This window comes from Mus pahari, chromosome X, assembly GCF_900095145.1.
Source record: "Mus pahari chromosome X, PAHARI_EIJ_v1.1, whole genome shotgun sequence".
Lineage (NCBI taxonomy): Eukaryota > Metazoa > Chordata > Mammalia > Rodentia > Muridae > Mus > Mus pahari.
In genome coordinates, this window is record NC_034613.1 from 65,731,687 (window position 1) to 65,752,876 (window position 21,190).

At 40.6% G+C, this 21,190-nt stretch overlaps 2 pseudogenes; one reads left to right on the plus strand and one right to left on the minus strand.

The window, feature by feature from the left end:
* Nucleotides 1-335: 335 nt before the first annotated feature.
* LOC110314227 lies at nucleotides 336-1,536 on the minus strand (annotated as a pseudogene).
* Nucleotides 1,537-4,336: 2,800 nt separating this feature from the next.
* On the plus strand, nucleotides 4,337-4,767 carry LOC110314356 (annotated as a pseudogene).
* Nucleotides 4,768-21,190: the final 16,423 nt, after the last annotated feature.

Here is a 21,190-nt window from a genome sequence, read left to right on the forward strand (position 1 = left end):
CTCTCTCTCTCTCTCTCTCTCTCTCTCTCTCCTCCATCCCTCCCTCCATCCTTTCCTTCTTTCCTTTCTTTTTTAGAGACCTAGGCCTCCCAACCCAGGGAGGTATTCACTGTGCGTTTATTAAATACACAGTATAGAAAAGGTAGCCACTGCTACCTTTCCACTCTCACTGTGTCAAGAGAGTTGGAAAGAGAGAAGATTCTAGGTCCACGTGGGTTTGGGTCATTTAAAAACCACATTCAAATCATATGGCTGATGAAGGTGTCACATGGGTAGGCTTGTTGTTGGACCAGTTCCTCCCTTTGCTTGCCAAGCAGTTGCCTTGCAGCCATGGCTTATACCTGAGGGATGGGGTAGGACACACAGGCAGTCAGGCCACACATGCACATGTTCTTTACATGCTCAAGGAGGAGGTACCCATCATTCCCCCACTGGGAGCCCAAAGAGTTTTTCGAAGTCCAGTAGAATAATCCATTCTGTTCTCCATAGCCAGCACCCAGGACTGCATGGTGTACTTTTGTTTGATTGATTGTTTGTTTTTGTTTTTGTTTTTGTTTTTTGAGACAGGGTTTCTCTGCATAGCCCTGGCTGTCCTGGAACTCACTTTGTAGACCAGGCTGGCCTCGAACTCAGAAATCTGCCTGCCTCTGCCTCCCAAGTGCTGGGATTAAAGGCGTGAGCCACCATGCCCGGCTCATGCATGGTGTACTTTATCTGGAGTTTTATGACAGAATGTACTGGAGAAGATGCCACTTTTATATATCATAAAATCTTCAGTCACCTCAAAGGCACAGCTCACAGGGTTGTATAGAGCCACAGCCTCTACCACTGCAGCCTTGTCGTTGAGTGTGCTGTTGACAACATTCTTGATGAATGCGACAGCATTTTTTTTTTTTGACTTGCATTTGCACTGACCATTCTTGCCTATGTAAGGGTAGCTGTCTTCTCCCATGATACCCTTGTTGTACAGAATGTACTCGAAGTCCTGTCTGGGGAAACCTCCTTCGCAGCCATGATTGTCCTGAGCACAATCCACCAGCTGCTGCTCAACCAAAGACATCATTTTCCCACTGGCAATAGCCACAGCCGACTCTAGGGCCTCCGTGATGGAGAAAGTCCAGCAGCTGTCGTAGGACCCCTGATTTTTCACTACTAAAACAACACTTCCTTTCTTCAGACATTCCATGGAGGCGGGGGTAGGGGCCAGTACCACGGAGGTAGTTACTTTTGGTGGCTGAGCAGTTCTGAGGCTCTGACCAGAGGTATTTGTTTTATTTCAGCAAAGCTCATATCTGAAAACTGGTTCGATGCCATTTGAAATGTGTGGTTCCTCTGGTTGAGGGCATGAATCTTCCTCCAGTTGTTGGCAAACATCTGCACCCTGTGGTTGTACTCCTCCGCGCTGTACGTCTTTTGATGCTGTTTCATCCATGTCTTAAAGTAAAATTCTTCTGTGGCGTTGATTGTCAGCTCAGCGTTGGCCTGCATATTCAGCAGCCAGGCCCCATCACAGAGCAGCGGCAGTGCAGCCCACATCACCACGCTTACTGCTGGGTCCCAGTGAGTGCCCTCTGAGCACTTTTTCTTTCATTCTTCCTTCTTTGTTTTCTTTCTTTCTTTCTTTCTTTCTTTCTTTCTTTCTTTCTTTCTTTCTTTCTTTCTTTCTTTCTTTCTTTCTTTCTCTCTTTTACCTTACAGGTCTTTTTCTTATGTATGATGAATTCTAATTTTGCATTTTTAAGGGATTTCCCTGAATGCCAGTGTGTGTGTGTGTGTGTGTGTGTGTGTGTGTGTTTCTAGATCTATCTGTGTTTCTTGTACTTTTTATTTGGTTCTTTGTTTTGTTTGTTTGTTTGTTTGTGGTTTTGTCCCATTCAGTTTTGTTTGTTGTCATTTTATCTTCTTTTCTTTTCTTTTTTTCCAGATGCCTGTTTGTTTTCAGAATTTTCGCGATTGGAAAACACAAGACCATCTTAATATTTAAAATCATCCAGATGACACAAGCACTGGGTGTGGAATCTATTATCCTAAGCTCATCAGCTATCCTGTGTTGGAATTCTCCAGGCGGCTGAAGCTGCTATGGGGTCTAACCTGAGCTAGCCAAGCTACCTGGTGCCTGTCTCCTCTCTCTCCCTGGCTGAAAAGCAACATGCCTATTTTTATGCTGCTTTAATTACTATACCATGTGGTTTTTATTACTATAGCTCTGGAGTATAACTAGGAATTGCAAACTATGATACCACCAGCAGTTCTTTCATTATCCAGGATTGTCCTGATTTATTTTTTATTTTTTATTTGTGTGTGTGTGTGTGTGTGTATGTATGTGTTTCCATGTAAGCTGGAAATTGTCTTTTCAAGTTCACTGAAAAATTGTGTTGGAATTGTGTTGGAATCTTGATGCATTTAATCTATAGGTTGATGTTTGTAGGATGGTCATTTTTGCAATGTTAATCCTACTGGTCCATGATCATGGGAGATCTTTCCATCTTCTGAGATCTTCAATTTTTTTTTCTTCAAAGACTTGAAGTTATATCATCCAAGTATTTCACCTGCCTGATTAAAGTTACCTCAAGATAATTTGTATTATTTACAGTTATTGTTATTTCCCTGATTTCTTTCTCAATCCATCTATCATTTGTATATGTGAAGGCTACTGTTTTAGAGGGGTTAATTTTGTATCAAGCTACTTTGCTGGGAGTATTTATCAGCTGTAGGAGTTCATCAGATAATTTTTAGGATCATCTGCAAATAAAGACATTTTGACTTCCTCTTTTCTAATCTGTATTCCCTTGATCTCCTTCAGTTTAGCTAAGATTTCAAGTACTGTATTGAATAGCTATGTAGAGAATGGACAACCTTGGCTTGTTCTTGCTTTTTTCATAGAATTGCTTTGACTTTCTCTCCATTTAATTTGATGTTGGCTATAGGCTTGCTCAAACTGCCTTGTCATGATGAGGTATGCCCCTTGTATCTCCGATCTCTATAGGACTTTTATTATGAAGAGGTATTGGATTTTTGTCACAAGCCTTTCTGCATCTGAGATGATTATGTAGGGTTTTTTTTTTCCTTTGACCTTTTTTAAATGGTAAGTTACATTTATCAACTTACATGTGTTGAATCTCGAGGATGAAGTCTACTTAATCCTGGTAGACAATCTTTTTGGTGTGTTCTTCTATTTGGTTTACAAGTACTTTATTGAGATTTTTTGCATGTATGTTCATAAGGGAAATTGGTCTGTAATTCTCTTTCTTTGTTGGGTTTTTATGTGGTTTAGGTATCAGGATAATTGTAGCTTCATAAAAAGAATTAGGCAATGTTCTTTCTTTCTGCTTCTATTTTGAGGAATAATTTAAGAACTATTGGCATTAATTCTTCTTTGAAAATCTTGTAGAATTCCAAATTAGATGTCTAGCCTTGAAATTTGAGGGGGGGGGCAGACGTTTTTTTAACTTGAGGCACACCCCATGGGAGAGAGCCAACCAAGCGCTGACATTATTAGTGATTGCTATGCTTGCAGACGGGAGCCTAGCACAATTGTCTTCTGAAAGGCTTCATCCAGTAGTGGATGGAAACAGATGTAGATGACCACAGCCAAACACTAGGAATAGCTCAGCGAAACTTGTGGAGGAGTGGGAGGGGAAGGACTGAAGGAGCAGGGGAGGGCAGGGGGGCGGGTCAAGGATACTCTAAGATGACCTACAGAGTCAACTAACCTGGGCCCTTGTGGGGCTCGCAGAGACTGAACCACCAACCAAACAGCATGCATGGACTGGATCTAGGACCCCTACAGATAGGTAGCAGATGAACAGCTTGGTTTTCATGTGGGGCCCCCAGGGCTGTCTCTGACTTGACTCTTTTGCCTGCCTGTGGACCCCTTTCCTCTAGCTGGGCTGCCTTGTCTGATGAGACTTGATTTGCCAGGACAGGTTGGTATCCAGCCTGATGGGGAGAGAAGGGCAGAAGGTGGAACTGGGAGGAGAGGATGGAGGGGGCCTGCAATAGCAATGTAAAGTGAATAAATAAATTAGAGAACAAAATACAGCTGAAGATTCACTCAAAATTTTATTGCTTAATATGAAGTGATGCAGAAATTAATTCATGTAATAAAACACCAAGCCCATAATTTTTCTGTCAACATGCTTTTGACAGCAAAGATACTATTTTACCAATATCTGATTAGAATACTTTAGAACAATGTTAATACAAAGAAAGTTTTGGAAGAAACTGGCTCAGCCGCATCAGCAGCCAGCTGCCGGTGTTCTGAGGGACTGCGCCCCCCACCCCCACTCCTGTGAATGAGTCAGGGATCCAGTCAGCAGCCAGAAGGTGCAGGGCCATGAAGCTGTACAGCTTCAGTGTCCTTACAAAAGTGAACCAAAAGCAGTGCTGCTCAAAGCTGTGTATGATGTGTCTTCCTTCAATTTCTTCCTGAGGTCCAATGTCGAGGAATTCATGACCTTTACAGTCAACTGGTTGTGGAATGCTGAAACAAAAGGCAGCAGAAATTTTGTTAAAGAAAAAGAGTATCTTTGGCATGTCTGCATCCGGAGTGACAGTTTTGCAGGTGTGGTCACTGCTGACAGAGAATACCCTTCCAGAGTGGCTTTTACCTTGCTGGAGAAGGTACTAGATAAATTCTCCTAGCAGGTTGATAGAATAGACTGACCAGTAGGATCTCCTGATACAAGATACCAGAACCCTCAAGAAGCTGATCCCATGAGTAAAGTACAGCCTAAACTGGAAGAAACCAAGATCATTCTAGCATAGCACCATGGAGTCTTTGTTAGAATGAGGTGAGAAGCTTGATACCTTGGTATCCAGATCAGAAGTACAGGGAACATAATTGAAAGCCTGCCTGAAAAGACTGCCCGGAAAGAAACTCATGCTGTGCAATCGTGAAGTAGCCCACAGAGGCAGGCACTGGATCATCATGTCACATCAGCCCCTGGAGACAAGCAGTGTCTAGAAGAGGATATGGAGCCAGGCAGACTGGCTGCTTTTATTTTGAAATCCCCAAGAGGAATGGAGACGATTTAAGAGTGGGAAAATTGAAGTTCATATGTGTGGTTGTGACTTTGAGAAAGAATTTGAGGTCCTCAAAGATGTGATGTTGGGAAAATGAAACCATAAATTCTAAGTGGCTCTTATAGGTGCTGAAGAGATTATTCTCAGCTAACCCTGGAAGGCTCTATGGGAGGAGTCTTTTTCCTAATCCTTGGTATGACTTAGGATTTCATTTGTGCATTAACGATATTAACTATCTAGTGAATGGAGAGGGAGGAGGGTATTATATGATAGGGCTGGGGTAGGCAGAGTTTGAACACTCCAGCATTCTACTACCTTGCACTCTGGGACCTGGGAGAAGGTGACGATGGCCAGTAAAAGGCAGTGGTCACTGGGTCTCATGTGTTTAGCTTGTCTGCCTGGTAGGAGTGGCATCTGACAGGGAAAGGGCCCATCCTAAGTACCTTCACCCAGTATCACAAAGATAACTTGTGGGAAGTACTTAGAATGGGCTAAGATGGGCAGGATGTGTAAGTTTTATCAGCTAGCAAACTGAGTGCGGGCTGAGGCTATTCTTGTGTTGGCAGCATTAGCTGGGAGTGTCCATCTTTGGGGAAGAAGCAGACGCGGGTACCTTCAGCTGTCCAGTGTTGAGGAACACTCACCTGGACTTGCAATTGAACTTTGAACATCAAGATCAATGTAGGGGTGCTGTCACCTCTCAAAGCTGGTTTTATTTGTCTCTGTGTCTACAAAATTGTTTGTCCCTATAACTGACTAGGGACAACTCGCATATTGGGACAAGTCATTCCTGTGGGTACCGGGACAACTGTCAGCAGCCTGAACATTTCCAGTGCCCACCTGTGGTCTGTCCAGTTCTGGCATACAAGTCCCTTACCAATCAGAGCCAGCTGCAGGGTGGATGATGTTGAGGGGTTGATCTGAGCTGGTGCTACTGTCAGCACAGCCTACATGGTGAACCCTAATGTGCCAGGTTCCACATCACTTCTTCATGTTCTGCTGTACACAAACTATATCTGAGAGATCCTGTCTCCCCAAAGGCCACTGCTGGGATGCTGGCCTCTGATTTTTGAGCCAGAGTTGACTCACTCTGATGATCCCTACCCTGAGCCTGCTGAGCTGCCCTCAGAGTGGGGAGGAGGATATCTACTGTGGCTTCCAAAACTCCCCACTAGTTGGTGTACCTGTCTATTTCTCTGGAAACTTCTAGCCAAAAGGTTCAGACATACACACACACACACACACACACACACACACACACACACACACACACTGGAGTGGCTTGGCCATCTAATTTTCCCACTTCCACAGACCTCTCCAACCCAGGGCCCCTGGACAGCACAGATCCAGTGTGTTGCTGGCACTTAAGGTGTAATAAATGGCCTGGGGTATTGCCTCTTTCTCTTGCTGTTCTGAGGGGTACTGGGAAAGAGTAGAAGTGGGTGGAAGTAAAAGTTTGTGAGGAAAAAGTAACCTTTGCCTACATATGGCTGCCCTACAGGGTCTCCCTTTCCCTGCAGTGGATGAGTTGCCCTGTGTTTCCCAGTCCCCTGTTATATTCTAATACTAAATCACTTGGCAAGAGTGTATTTTCTAATGCCTAATTTCTCTATGTTCTGTTTGAAGGTTTCTGTCCAAATAAAATTGTCTTTTGAATTTCAAAACAAAAGAAAGTTTTGCTATACAAACACTATGGATATATTTTGTTTCAGAAAGAAAATGGTAATTATACAAAAAATGTTATTTAAAAGTTCAATAGCTTTTCAACAAGCATAAATTGAATTTTATTTGACACTTGGTACAGTTTTACCAAATTTCAATAAATGAGTGAATAAGTCCCTGTTAGCATTGCAGAGATTTCCTATACTTCTATACTCTAGCATATTATTTTTCCTTTTATTGGAAATAATTTTTTCTCACATAATATATCTTGATTATAGTTTTCCTTCCCTCTACTCTTCCCAGTTCCTCCCCACCTCCCCTCCCATCTGGATCCACCCCTTTCTGTGTATCATTAGAAATCAAACATGCTTCTAAGGGACAATAATAAAATAAAATGTGATATGATATAATATAGTATAATAAGATAAAACAAGAACTAACACATCAGAAAGGACAACATAAACAAAAAGCAAAAAACAGCCCAAGAAAAGGTACAAGGCACAGATACAGACTAAGAGGTCCACTCATTTGCACACTCACGAATAGGTTGAGAATACTAACATTGCTTCTATTTCTAATAGAATACTAATGCTGCTTCTAAATATTGCTTCTATTTCACTAAGAGTTGTAGGTCTTTTTAAAATTGCTTATCTAATCTTGATTTAACTTTGGTAGGTGGTATATATTAACATATTTATCCATTTCTTTTAAGTTTTCCAATTTAGTGGAGTACAGATATTTTTTAAAGTGTATTCTTATGATTTTTTTTTGATTTTCCCACAGTCTGCTAATCCCCCCTTTGCCTCTCATTTTTTATTTAAATCTTCTCTCTCAATCTTTTAGTTAATTTAGCTAAGATTTAATCAGTCTTACTGCTTTTCTCAAAGAATTAACTCTGTTTCACTGATTCTTTTTATGCTTTTTGTGTGTTTGTTTTATTGATTTCCATAATGGGTTTGATTACTTCTTGCCATCTGCTTCCTTTGGGTATCATTTCTTCTTTTTGTTCTGGAGCTTTCAGGTAGACCATTAAGTTACCAACATAAGAACTCTCCTTTTTCTTTTTTTTGTTTAATGTAGGCACTTGATGCTATGAACTTACCTCCAAGAACTGCCTTCATTGTGTCCCATGCATTTGGGTACATTGTGCTTTCATTTTCATTCGACTCTAAAAAGGTTTTAATTTCTTTCTTGATTTGAGACTTGTCTTATTTGTGCAGTTTCCATTAATTGGTAAGCTTTCTGTTGTCTCTCTAGTAGTTGATATCCATCTTTAATCCATGATGGTCTGATAGGATTCAGGATGTTATTTTTTGATTTTCTTATATCTATTGAGACTTGCTTTGTGTCCAAGTATGTGGTCAATTTTGGAGAAAGTTCCATGAAGTGCAGAGAATAAGGTATATTCTTTTGTGTTTGGGTAAAATGTTCTATACATATCTGCTAGGTCCATTTGTTCTGTATCATCAGTTACCTGCAGCATTTCTCTGATTGGTTATTGTTTGGATGACCTATCTATTGTCAAGAGTTAGGTATTGAAATCTCCCACTGTTTCTGTTTAAGGCATCATTATGTGATTTTACCTATATTAGTGTTTCTTTTATAAACTTCGGTATTCCTGTGTTTGGTGTATGGATATTCATAATTACAATATTCTCTTCATGGATTTTTCCTTTGATGAGTATGTAGTGTTCTTCCCTATATCTTCTAATTAATTTTGGCTTGACGTCTATTTTGTCAGATACTAAAATGACTATACCACCGTACTTCTTGGGTCCATTTTTCTTAAAATATCTATTTCCATCCTTTTGCCCTGAAGTAATGTCTATCCTTGATGTAGGGTGTGTTTCTGGGATGCAGCAGAAGGATGGATCCTGTTTCCTAATTCAATCTCTGTGCCTTTTTATCAAAGGAATTGAGACCATTAATGTTAAGAGTTATCAGTAAGCACTGTTTAGTTACTCCTGATTTTGTTTTTGTTGTGGTGGTGATATGAATTTTCTCATTCTGTCCCAGATGATTTATTCCTTGTGTTTTCTTGGGTATGGCCAACCTGTTATAATTGAAGTTTACCTTCTAGTCCCTTCTGTAGAGCTAGATTTGTAGATAGAATGCTTAACTTTCTTTATATACTGTGATTTAAAGCTTTACTGGTTATAGTCATCTCAGGTGGCATCGGTGGTCACTTTGAATCTGAAGAATATCTGCCCAGGCCTTTCTGCTTTTTAAAATCTCCACTGAGAAGTCAGGTATAATTCTACACTTGATCTTAGCCAAAATGCCAAGAAGCAATAGGTATAATTCTAATAGGTCTGTCTTTATGTTACTTGGTCATTATCCCTTGCAGCTTTTAATAATCTTTTTTTCTGTAATTTAGTATTTGATTATTATATGTTATGTGGAAATTTTTCTGATCCAGTGTATTAGGTGTTCTGTATGCTTTGTGCACATTGAGAAGCATCTTCTTCTTTAGGTTAGGGAAATTTTCTTCTATGATTTTGTTGAAAATATTTTCTGTGCTTTTGACCTGAGTTTCTTCTCCTTTCTCTATTTGTAAATTTGGTCTTTTCATAGTATCCCAGATTTCCTGGATATTTTGTTCCTGGATCATTTTAAGTTTACTTTTTTTTTAATCCAGGTAACTATTTCTTCTATCTTCAATGTCTGAGATTCTCTCTTCCATCTCTTGTATACTGTTGGTGAATGTTACCGCTAGGGTTCTGGTTCAAGTTCCTAAATTTTTACTTTCTGTTTTTCCTCCATGTGGGGTCTTTTAATTAGTTCCATATTCATTTTAATGTCTTGAACAGTTTCTTTCATTTCATTCCACTGGATTTTTTAAAGATTGTTTTCATAGATTTCATTAATAGATTTAGTTATATTCTATTTATGGTTCTTAACCATATTTGTATTAACTATATTGAATTCTTTGTCTTATGCTTCAGCTGTAATTCATTTATTGGGACCTATTACAGTAGGGTTGCTGGGCTCTAGTGAAGACATGCTGTTCTGGCTGCTATTGATTGGGTTTTATGCTGACATCTAACCATCTGGGTTTGGAATGACTAATTCTAGGTGTTGGTATCTGTTCTTGTCTTACAGGTGGGTTTTCCATTCCTTTGCTTTGGTTAAAGAGCCTTTCTGGATCTTAGGAGAGTGTGGTAGGTATGAGTTGCCTGGTAGACTGCACTTCAGAGTCCCTACCAGGTATGGTTACTGGGAATCCCAGGTAGAATGTGTTTCTAGGTATTAGGGGCTAACACAAAGAATGGGGATGTGTTAGATCTGGACAGGGTATAAGCGTCCATGTGACAGGAAAGCTGGATCTGCCATGAAGATATGCAGATTCCCCAGGGAGTGAAGTCAGAGAGGGAGGTCAGCCTGATCTATATAGTGAGTTCCAGGATAGTGGGGACTCTTAGAAACAAAGAACAAAAGACAGGGGAGAGAGAGACACACACAGAGACAGAGACAGAGACAGAGACAGAGACAGAGACAGAGACAGAGAGGGAGGGAGGGAGGGGGAGGGGAGGATAGGGAAAGGGAAGGAAGGAAGAACTTTTGTGAATATGCTTTTAAATAATTCTGCATTGAAACATTTTTGCAAAGTGTAGTTGAAGGTCAATAGAACTCAATTTATATCTGCATGAAAAGCAAGCTTTCCTCTTAGGAGGAAGAAGGAGTTGCTGGCCACTGCAACTCTGTGTGTGATAGGTAAGCTCCCCTGGAACAAGCTGTGAATGCTGATTTCTGCAGAAGACAGAAGAAATTGCTCTGTATAGGTTAGAGCTTTCAGCAACTGTAGAGCTTGAATATAAAAGCATTTGAAACTGGCCAGGTGCTGGTCACCAGAAAAATGGGTGCTTGAGCTCATCAAGTGGGCAGGGGTCTCCAATGAAACCTTAGAGACTCAAGGCGTTCTGCAAATTCATCTATTTCCACTTAGGAGTTGAGCAGGACCTGGGTGAATGATAAGACTGGAAACGGGGTGCCTCTGTTTCAAACAGAGTACTACCTCATCAAAGGATCTCAAAATTACAGTCTCCCTCCCACTAAATTTGTAGGTCAATTGTGATGGTGAGTTTTAATTAAGTTACTATGAGGGATACTTTAGACAAGTTGGCCTGTGGGCATGTCAGTGAGGGACCGTTTATTTCCCTTTATTCCCAACAAGAAAGTGACCAAAGCCATTCCTTGGTTTCATGCTATAGATTGTATAAGAGTAAAGAAAGCTAACTGAGTATTAAGCATGCATGTATGCATTCTTTGCTCTTAACTGTGGATGGGAGTAGTTATTTGAAGTTCCTGCCTTAACTTCCCCTTAATGACTGTAACCTAGAATTGTGAGCTAAAATAAACCCTTTCTCCATTAAGATGTTGTATCTTAGCAAATTTCATGACAGCAGCTATGAGACTAAGATAGTCTCAAAGGGGGTTTCTGGGGGGGGAACTGAGAAAGGGGATAATATTTGAAATGTAAATAAAGAAAATATCCAATAAAAAGGAAAAAAATTGAAGTACTGCCCAAGATGCACATTGGCCTTTGCTAGTAGTGCCCAGCTAAACAGCAACTTCTGTAAAAGTAAGATCCAATGCAGTGACAACCAGCTTTCTTGCTGCTCTGCCTGTTGCTTTCAAACAGTTAAATGGATATTCATAGCCTTGAATGGTACTCACTGAGTGACTATCCCCAGATCTCCTTTCTACACTATTTATGGTACTAATGGAGTTATGTTTGAACGTGGCATTGTTAGATCAACTTGTCTATAACACATGCTGTGGAAACCAGGATCCAAGAGGAGGTGAGGGAAACAGAGTCACCAACCTGTGACAAAGACTCTAGAAACCAACATCTAGTGCAAATCTAATTTATTGCGCAGAAGCAAGCATTTTTATACAGCCTTTGGACCAATGGGGAATCGACTTGAGTTCTGGGGTAGCCACCCATCCCATTGTCACTATGGGGAAGTGCCAGACTTCCGTGAAGACTAGGCAAGCAGCCACCATCCTGTTCCAGGCCTAATCTGAGGCTTGCTAGTTTGCAAGGATCCTCTTATCTTGTGTCATGCGGTATGCTCATACTATCAGAGCAGTATGGAGCCTCCCTCACTATCCACCAGACACCACCAAGGGGCTGAAGCACCCACAATTTGCTTACAATATTATCAGGAAATGACCATACACTTTGTGATGATATAATCACTTATTTTTGTTGCAGTGATAAAATACTGGGACCAAAAGTAACATATGGAAGAGATTACTTGGCTTACAGTTCTAAAGGGGGAGTCCATAATGGCGGGGAAGGCATGACATCAGGCAGCTGAAGCAAGGTTCTGAGAGATCACATCTTAAATCACAAACCTGAGGTAGAGTATAAACTGAAAATGTGGCAAGATTATAAATTCTCAAAGGTTGTGACAATCTTCCCTCAGCAAGACTCCACCCCCTAAGGTTCTATAACTTCAAACAGCACCACCAACTGGAGACCAAGTGTTCAAGTACCTGAGCCTATGGATGACTTTGCACATTCAAACCACTACATTCCACCCCCTGGTCCCCATAAACCCACAGCCATTACATGATGCAAAGTGCATTTAGCCCAACTTCAAAAGTCCCCGTAGTCTTCCATAATGTCAAAACAGTTCCAAGGTCCAAAGCCTCCTCTGATATTCAAGGCAACCTTTTAACTGTAACACTCTAGAAAATCAAAATGCAAATTACATCCTTCCAATGCATAATTGTCACAAAATATACGTCCCCACTCTAAAAGAGAGGAATGGGAGCATAGTGAGAAAATACTGGACCAAAGCAAGAATGAAACACAACAGACCAAGTCATGTGGCTTCATTTCCCATATTGCTTTTATAAGTGATTCATGCCTTATATTTCCATAGCCTCCCCAAACAAGGTCTCCAAGTGTGAACCAAATGCTCAAATATCTGAGCCTAGAGGCAATCTTTCTTATCCAAACTACATCAGATGAATTAAGTTATACACGTTACACAACAAACTTTATGCTACAGCAATTCATACTGCACTCAACTCTTAACACAAGCCCACAATGACCACCAGAAGTTAACGTTTAAGTATAGTTCAAGGAGGAAAGGCAACAAGAGGACTTTGTTTATTGTAGACCCAAATGCATGTCCAAAACATCAATAATAGTTTAGCAGATGTATGTCACTTCTGCCATTAGACATTTGAGAAGTTGTTGAACTATACATATCATGGGACTTGTCTGTCTTTCCTTTGGCAACCTCCAGACTATCTTCTTCTCCACAGTAGAAAAGCTTCAAAATGCCAGTCACATGAGGCCTACATGGCTGTTAATGTAACTGTTCCAAAACAGGTCACACATTCATCCATCTTCCACATTAAAGTAATGAGGAGTGTTTTAGTGCCCCATTGATTTTCCTACGCTTAGAAAGCTTTTCAGAAAACATTTGTGGAATGAACTAGGACACAGTTCTCCAGAGTGTTCATGCTCTAGCTGAATTTTCTTCAATACTGAGCCTTGTGAATGCCAGGTAAGTGCTCTCTCACTGAGACACATTCCCAACTTATATTCTGAGATTAAAGTCTCAAACTAGGCAACAAAACCCTAATAGAAGGATATCAACCCTCAGGCAGAGTCAGCATCCTGGATAGAAAAGGCCTTCTATAATCTTGCCCCCAAACTCAGTTGCCCTCATTTCCTCTGGGTCTGGCCTGACAGCTTCATCTACTCACTTCACAAGGAACTTACACGATTCTTTTGCCCCACGGAAAACTTTCTTGAGTGTGCAATTAAGGGGACTCTAGCAGGCCCTAGTCTGGGAAACATGGCTCTGGCAGTCCTCGCCCTTCTCCCCGATTCCCTCTGCCTTGCTAAAAAGCCAGGAGATTGTATTCCTAAAACTAGCCACCAAGGTTTATTCTGGGGTTGACTACCAAGGTCCATCTATCAGAGTATTGAAGTCCAACAATCCAAAGCACCCTTTGGCTCACATCATTAATCTGTCCAACTAAAATTCAACACCTCATCCTAACACAGAGTTTCCTCTTTTACCTTTATAAACTACCATTTGCCTATGGGCCATATCTGTCTTCTCTCAATCCAGAGGCAGCCCTTAGTCTCTCCAGGGCAGTCTCTCCCCTGTTGCAGTGCCTTATTCCTTTCCCCATCTCCCTCATCCTCTATCTCCTGGTTTTGTCTCTTATTTCCTGTCATTTGCCCCTCTAGAGAAAAGAAATCACCTTTGTGCTGCGAAGTTGATCTTAGGGGTCCTGTGCCCTACCCTTACATGTACATTTAACAGGATGTAAACAGCTCTTACAAAGGATGGATGGAATTGCATGTAAATGAGTTTGGGAGACACAAACAATTAAGAGAGGTTCTGTATGAATCTTCATGTATGGAAACTAGAGGTCAAGATCAGATTCTTCAGTTCTTCATTTTAGAAGACATGGTCTCCATCACTGATTCTACCACACGGGATGGCCAGCAGAGCTCAGGAAATCTACATATCTCTGCTTAATACTTCCCATTTAACCTCAAGTCTTGAGGTTAAATGCCCATCATTTTTATATAGGACCTAGGTATCTGGACTCAGGTCCTCATTATCCACTGAGCCTTCTTCCTAGCTTCTGACATAAATGAAATTGCCCTGTATATTTTCATGAGTGTTCAATATATCAAAATGTATTTGTGATGGTTCAGAAGACATACTCCGTGAGAATCCTGTAAATTAATCTCTCTTTGTGAAATACAGCTTTAAATTGGTTCTCATCTAATTCCCAGTGGACTTAACCTTGTCTTGGAGATGAGGGTAGTGTGAGGTTAGACAGCTTGGTCCCTCCCTTCAGGAAGGTTTGTTATAGTATTCATGGTTGAACATCATGGTCCACACATTGCACCTTTATTTCCACTCAAGGCTTCAGGATACACCTAAGTTTTTTTCTATCTTCATCTCTCAATGCAAGATGCTCCAGCCAATGATGAACCTTGCAGCAAGGTTACCCCTGGCTCATCCTCCCATCCAGGATTTTCTACACCTGTACCACTGACATTTGGGACTCAATAACTGCTCATGGTAGGACCAGCCTTAGACATTGCAGCATCCCCAGCCCAATGCCAGAACTGACTCTCTCTCTCTCTCTCTCTCTCTCTCTCTCTCTCTCTCTCTCTCTCTCTCCCTCCCTCCCTCTTTCTCTCTCAAGTTCTAACAAGCTCATTGTCTGCAGACATTGAAAAATTATCCTGAAAATTGTCCCAACCTGAGATCTGCTGCTCTAATGAGCATGCTGAAACTCCACAACAACTATCTGTGATGGGCTCATGTATTTCCATCACCTTGTGAGAAATGTTAAACTTCTGACACCTGAGCTGCATTCTAACCTATTTTAGTGAGAATATTTGAGGGAACAGTCAAGTGTCAACATCCTTTGGAAGTAATCAGATCCCACCAAGGTCATATAGACACTTCTTCTTAAGCTATGGGTTGTGATCTCATAAAAGGTTTACAACGGAATCACAAGAAAGTTGGTGACAGTAAAAGGTGTCTGAATTCCCGAGGACTAACACCTAACTTAAAAGTCAGACATATAATGAATCTGAGTTGTTTCTGACAGTACTTGCTTGTACTGCATCACAGTACTTCACTGCAGCTTGGTACTAAACAAGTGCATGCACATTTTGCACTGTGCACATGACATGTGCATGCATACCATGTCACGCAATGCCAAAAATGCTGCCTGGAACAGCAGAACTTCGATTTAAGACTGATGAATGCTATGGATTACAGTGTTTTTACTATATACACAGAATTTTCTGCTGTTATTAAAACATAATGGTTTAATTGCAGAACAAAAGGACTTAATATTTTCCTCCCATGTTTCCTAAGCACGTATCAAACTCCACCTTCTTACACTGTATTGTGTTAGAATGTTTGAGTTTTAAAACTGGGGTGGGGGGGCTGGAGAGATGGATCAGCAGTTAAGAGCACTGACTGCTCTTCCAAAGGTCCTGAGATCAATTCCCAGCAACCACATGGTGGCTCACAACCATCTGTAATAGAATCTGATGCCCTCTTCTGGTGTGTCTGAAAACAGCTACAGTGTACTCATATAAATATAATAAATAAATCTTTAAAAAAAACTGGTATTTGAGATCCTGACTTGAATTTCATAAGATTTCACCAAATGACACAATTTTCAACAACTTCTGAAATGGCTTTAAGTCCACTTCTGCCAGATAGGAGTGGTAGTACACACCTTGAATCTCAGCACATGAGAGGCGGAGGCAGGTGTGAGGCCAGCCTGGTCTACATAGCAAGATCCAGACCAGCTAAGGCTATGCAGTGAGACCCTGTCTCAAAAAAAAAAAAGCCATTTTGGCCATTTTGTACTAAAAGTTTATGAGAAGTAGTCTCAGCATTGATGATTATAAAATCAAAATATCAATCATCTCTTTTAAAAGTGAAGATGTTAACTGTCCTACATTATTAAGTAATCTAACAAGATTTAATATTTATGTAAAAATAAATAAGCATGTCTATCCCATTAGTTTGGAAATTTGCTTGCAACTTAATAATAAAATTTTAAGCCAGGCATGGTGGCGCACGCCTTTAATCCCAGCACTCGGGAGGCAGAGGCAGGCGGATTTCTGAGTTTGAGGTCAGCCTGGTCTACAAAGTGAGTTCCAGNACACTGTGAGCCACACTCTCTATTTACACTAAACTGTTTTAAAATAATAAGAATCAGCCGGCCGTGGTGGCGCATGCCTTTTGCACTCCGGAGGCAGAAGCAGGTGGATTTCTGAGTTTGAGGTCAGCCTGGTCTACAAAGTGAGTTCCAGGACAGCCAGGGCTACACAGAGAAACCCTGTCTCGAAAAACCAAAAAAAAAAAAAAGGCTCATAAAAAAATGATAAAATTTTGTTTACATCAAAGAATTATATTTAATTAATTTTATGTTTTATTATCATTAAATGATTAATTTGTACATCTATTTAATGTACTTCTATTCTGAGTTTCTATAAAAATTTCTCAGGCAAAATGGGGTCACTAGTGGAAAATATTTAGGAAGCCCTGTTCTAGAGAACTGTAATCCAGGTTGAGCAAATGGCCACACCATCCAAGAGGGCTTGCTATAACTCCCACAGCTGTGCTCCGTCAAAGAGCTCCTCAGTGGACAGATCTGATCTGAGTGAAGCCTATCAAGTTGCATTTCTAAACATCTCCAGACATGCTGCTCATAGAGAACATACTCGGGACACAGATGCAGCAGGAAGTCTTGACTATACCCATTCCCTAAAGAACTGCTACAATCTTCCATTGCAGGATACCAGAATCCATATCCTCAATAAAGCCTCATTCTAACTTTCACGGAGCATAAAAGGAAATGGAGTCTCTGAGGAAGGAGGAAATAAAATTCAACTACTGGAAAGGCATGTGGATGAAATATCCAGTTTTCGAGATACAGCTCTTACAGTATTTTTGGTTTCTTCTGGACATAGCCCTGCAAAATGTAACTGGTTATCAATTATCAGCGTAGACTAGCAGACTCTCCAGTAGCACAGGGGTCCAGGTCCAGTGTCAAGCGTGGCTCTGGGAATGAAAAGGTTACTTCTGCAGAGTTTCAAATGTCACTTAAAATCAAACATACCTCTTTGAAGTTGCATTCCCAGACTACCACCCTGATATATCAACTTGGACAATCAAGCAAGGCGTCGTGGCCTCATTTTCACTTGAGCAACTCCTTGCAGTCCCAAGACATTACCAATGACTAGCCTAAAGCTCTTTGGAAACTGAAATCATTGCTGCTTCTTTTTTCAGGAAAAAAAAAATGACTAGCACTGAGCTTCCTGCTACACTGTAGCATGTTGTGCCTAATACTAAGATAAGTTTTTAAAACAGGATTATTCTTCATTGCCTGTGAAGCATTATTGAGCCTACAAAACATAGAATGTGGACCTGCCTTGGTTACTGAGTTGGCCAGCCCCCCCCCACTGTGTGTGTGTGTATGTGTGTGTGAGAAGGGGGTGTACATGTATACATCCTGTATATAGAGGCTAGAGGACAACCTCATGTGTTATATTTCAGGTACTATCCACATACTATTTTTGAGGCAAGGTTTCTCACTGCCCTAGGATTACCAAGTGGGCTAGACTGGCTACCCAGTAAGCCCCAAAGATCTCCCTGTCTCTGCCTCCCCAGCCTTAGGGTTATAGGTACATGTCACCATGCAAGGTTGAGCTTTTGTAGCATGGTCTATGCCACTGGTTCTCAACCTTCCTAACTCTGTGGCCCTAAATATAGCTCCTCATGTTGTGAAGACCCCCAAACCACAAAATTATTTTTATTACTTCATAACTGTAATTTTGCTACTATTATAAACTATAATGTAAATATCTGATACGCAACTCCAAAAGCGTCAAAACCCACAGGTTGCTAACTACTGTTCTATGCTGTTTAATCAGCTAGAACAAAAAAGGGCAGGTGTTTAGTTGCCCCTAGATGCCTGTATCCACATGAAAAGGACACCTAGGGGCAGCTCAAGACCCTTCAGCTACAGTGTACAGAATGTGGAAGCTTGGGTAAGAATTATTTCCCCGCCAATAACATACAGGATGGAGAAGAGCAAAGGGAATTCTTATCATGCAATATCAATCTCATGACTAATTTATCAGCACCATCAGCTCCAAAGAGCAAAGGCATTTATTTGTTGAAATCTGTTACCATCAAAACTGCAAATTGGACACTATTTACATTTCCATAATGAGAAAACAGGGACAGACAGGAGCTTATTCCCTCCATGCCTGTGCATATAGAACAGTCAATAGTTGACTTGGCCCTAAAGTATTTTATACTGATTTCTTCTGGGAAGCTTAAGCAACGGCCATGGTCACATATTCTGAGAAGCTGTTTTTGAATGTGCCTAGATTTATCTGTGAACTTGAACAGAATGTCCCATGAGAAAGGATCTCCCTGGCAGAAAAAATGGCAACTTCCATGTAATTTACCTAACAAGCAGAAAAGTCTGAAGATGATAGGATGCTTCAACAATGCTTTAAACTTACATCCTTTTATTAGTCCAGTGTTTCTGTTGAGAAAATTAGGAGACAATGAAATTAAATAGGGCCTGAGCAATGGCTTGGTCAGTAAAGTATTTGACATAATCCCAGCACCAAAGAGGTGGAGACAAGAGAATCTCTGGTGCTTTCTAGACGACCAATCTAACAACTCAGTGAGCTTCATATTCAGTGAGAGACCATGCTGTAAAAATTACAGAAAAAAAAAACACACAAAGCTCCCACTTTTGTTTTGTTTTTTTGTTTTTTTTTTTTTTTTTTTTTTTTTTTTTTTGAGACAGGGTTTCTCTGTGTAGCCCTGGCTGTCCTGGAACTCACTTTGTAGACCAGGCTGGCCTTGAACTCAGAAATCTGCCTGCCTCTGCCTCCCGAGTGCTGGGATTAAAGGCGTGTGCCACCACGCCCGGCAAAGCTCCCACTTCTAACCACCCCCAACTCCCTATCCAGAATTCCTACATCTTCCTCCAGGATCTAGACCTGACCACCCCTAGCTTACTCCTTTTCCATAACCTGTCAGATCTAAACTGACCTCCCATGTATGCACTAAAAGGAAACTGTAGGTTTTGACCAATACCTTTCTTCCCTAGCCCCAATCCAAAGGCCTCTCCCATGCCACATCCAAACTTTCCACCTAGCCAGTTCTACTCCTACACTCCAGCCTTGGACAAGGAAGCAAGTCTTCAGTTCCTTCAGTCTACCTGATTTCATTCCATGCAAACCACTTCTAACCTCTAGGGCCCAACGTGGCCCCACATCCACTCTTCTGTCCCAGATCACTCTGTCTAAAACAACCTCAGAACTAACAAAAGAAGTCCGCAATGGCTAGATCCCATTGCAAAAATACCAACAATGTTAAAGATCAAGCCATATCTTCTCTCTAAAACCTACCAGTACTATGGAAATATTTGCCAATGAGAATTTCATAGTGAAAACCAAGATACAAAATTTAAAAAGAAATAAACTTCATCAAAGAATTCAGTCTGTAGAAGATACACTGAAACATCTCAGTAAAATCAAGGAAAAGAAGCTTAAGCACAATATAACACCTAAGTGAAGCCCAAGAAAACACAAACAAACCTCTTGCAGCTTTCAAAACACTTCTGGTGTTCTGTATACTGTGTTTTAACTATGATATGCCCTGGGGATTTACTTTTCTGCTCTTGTGTATTTGGTGTTCTGTGTGCTTCTTCTGTCTGTGTGAGTATGCCTTTCCTTAGTTTGGGGAAGTTTTCTTCTATGATCTAAACCTCTTCCAGGCATCTGGGCACCTCTCAAAGTCTTTGCACCTTTACTTTTCTAAGAGTCTGCTTTGCGGCTATGATTTGCTTAGCCTGAAAGACTCTCAACTTTTTTTTTTTTTTATGCAGGGAGGGGCCTAGTGAATTTGGTCAATTTCGGAGATTGCCTGAAGCTTTTTTTAAATTGTTTACTGCTTAAGGAGCTTTCCCTAAGGATGGGATGTTTTAATCTGAGAAAGCTTTTTACAATGATCTTTGTTGCTGGTTGGTTTTTTTGGTTTTCCTTTGTGAACCTTTTGGTTCTGTTTTGTCTGGCTTTTTTGTTTGCCGTTTGTTTGTTTGGGTTTTTTGTCTTACTGGCATTATTTGTTTTAATTTGTAGTAGAGAGAGAGGGAGAGAGAATATTAAATTGGGTGGGTAGGGAAATGAGGAGGACCTGGGAGGAGTTAAGAGAGTAAAAAACATGATCAAAATATTATTGTATGAGAAAAGTAATATCTGATCAATGATTGACCAAATGAATAAAACATATAAACTATCCTTTTTTTAAAAAAAAAAAGCTGCAAGAGAAAAAGCACAAGTTACTATAAAGGGAACGCCATCAGAATAACTGATTTCTCAATGGAAACTTCTAACTGCTGAAATAAGAGCCTGGAGCAATACAGTCCCAGTCCTAAAAGACTGTGGCAGCAACCTAGACCAATGTACCCAGCAAAAATATATGACATGATTGAAGGGCAAAGAAAATTTTATCCAAGAAACCAAACATACAGAAAATACAGAAAGCATTACTTTGGACTACACCGAGAAATGAACACAGCATATAAACTGTGGAAAGAACTAAAATGTCATAATTATTAAAGCACAATTAAACCACTGAGAACACAAGCAACAACACCAAACATCAACACAACGACCACAATTAATACATGTATTTCAATTGTAACTTTAGATATCCATGGCCTCAATTTTCCTATCAAAAGACAGGCTGACTGAATAAATCAGGAAACAAAATCTAGCCATGTGTTGTCTATAAGAAATACATCTTAGTTTTAAAGATAGGCATTGCCTCAGAGTAAAAGGAAAGACAAAAGTATTCCAATTGTACTAGATAGCTTTGTGTCAACTTGACACAGCTGGAGTTATCACAGAGAAAGGAGCTTCAGTTGGGGAAATGCCTCCATGAGATCCAGC